Below are 1,287 nucleotides of genomic sequence, written 5' to 3' on the forward strand. Positions count from 1 at the left end.
GGCTACTTTATTTCTCTGAGCCTATTTTCTCAATAAAGTGAGGGAGTGGATTATTTAAACTCAATTTTATATGATTCCGAGAAGAAAAATGTGAAAGACAAAAACAAATAAAAAATATTTAAGTAAATTTCACATGGCCCCAATTTACCAATCCCCCATCCACATTGTTCTCCAAGGAGGGCATTATTAATCAATTCAACTCAGAGAACTGCCTTAGAGATCAACAGACCTTTACATACCTGAGAGAAAATAAAGCAGGTATTGTCTTTCATTCTACCAACTAAACAAAAATACAGTGAGAATAGTGTGGGGCCAGTGGGGGAAAATTGAAATTTTCATAAAAATGAAATTCCCTAAGGACATGGGCAGATTCTTTATGGTTGCTGCTGAGGATAGAGACTGTATTCAGTCAGTGACACATGGCAGGCAGTGTTTCCAAGGCCAGGGCTGGAGAAAGCCATGCTCAGTAGAAATTAAAATAGGCAATATGTGGAATAAGTTTTTTAACTTTATGGAAAGTACCATGGGAGTTCTAAGAAATAACCTGTATCTGTCATCTCACAACCAAGAAGTGGCTTTGCATCCCCCAAACCCCCTCTAATGCCAAGCTGTGACCTTGATCAAGATTGACTCTGAATGAGGGAAACAACCTATGGCATCGTCAATATTATTTCTTCCAAATCCTCTTTGTTTAAATTCTGGTTACAATCAGTGGCTGATCCTGCATTGCTCCGTTGTCTGGTTTTGTTCTTTCCACAATACTGAGGATACCATGGGATACTATTTCTAGTCCCATCTGAAAGATGAGCGTCCCATTGCCCAGAGTGGTCAAAGTGTTATGCCCAGATTTCAGGATCCCCAAGAAACCACACCAGGGAGCCAGCCGTGTCCAATGCAAAAGCATAAGAGTCTTTATTCAAGCCCGGGCTTGGCTCCCCTACCCTCTTTACTGACGCAGCAGCAAGTGGCAGAGAGAGAGCTAGCCCTGTGGGAAGAGGGGTTTTATAGGGAGGAGAAAGGACTGTAGGAGAAAGGACTGTGGGCCCTGCGCAAGTCGGTGTCTTGTTACACAGGATGTGGTCATATCTATGGTGTCATATCTATGGTGCGCACTTCCCTTGATTGTCATTGGTTAGTTTAAAGAAGTCCTGGGTGTGGCTAGCAGAGGCTTGGGCTTCTGGGAAGAAGCCTTGCCGAGCACATGGCTGCCCAAAAATGGAGGATCCAGGGTAAGATGGAGGGCGTAGCCCTTACCCTGGGGCAAGATGGAGGGGCTAGCCCTCGCTC

The sequence above is a fragment of the Myotis lucifugus genome, unplaced genomic scaffold (genome assembly GCF_000147115.1).
Source record: "Myotis lucifugus unplaced genomic scaffold, Myoluc2.0 scaffold_21, whole genome shotgun sequence".
In the NCBI taxonomy this organism is placed as follows: Eukaryota; Metazoa; Chordata; class Mammalia; order Chiroptera; family Vespertilionidae; genus Myotis; species Myotis lucifugus.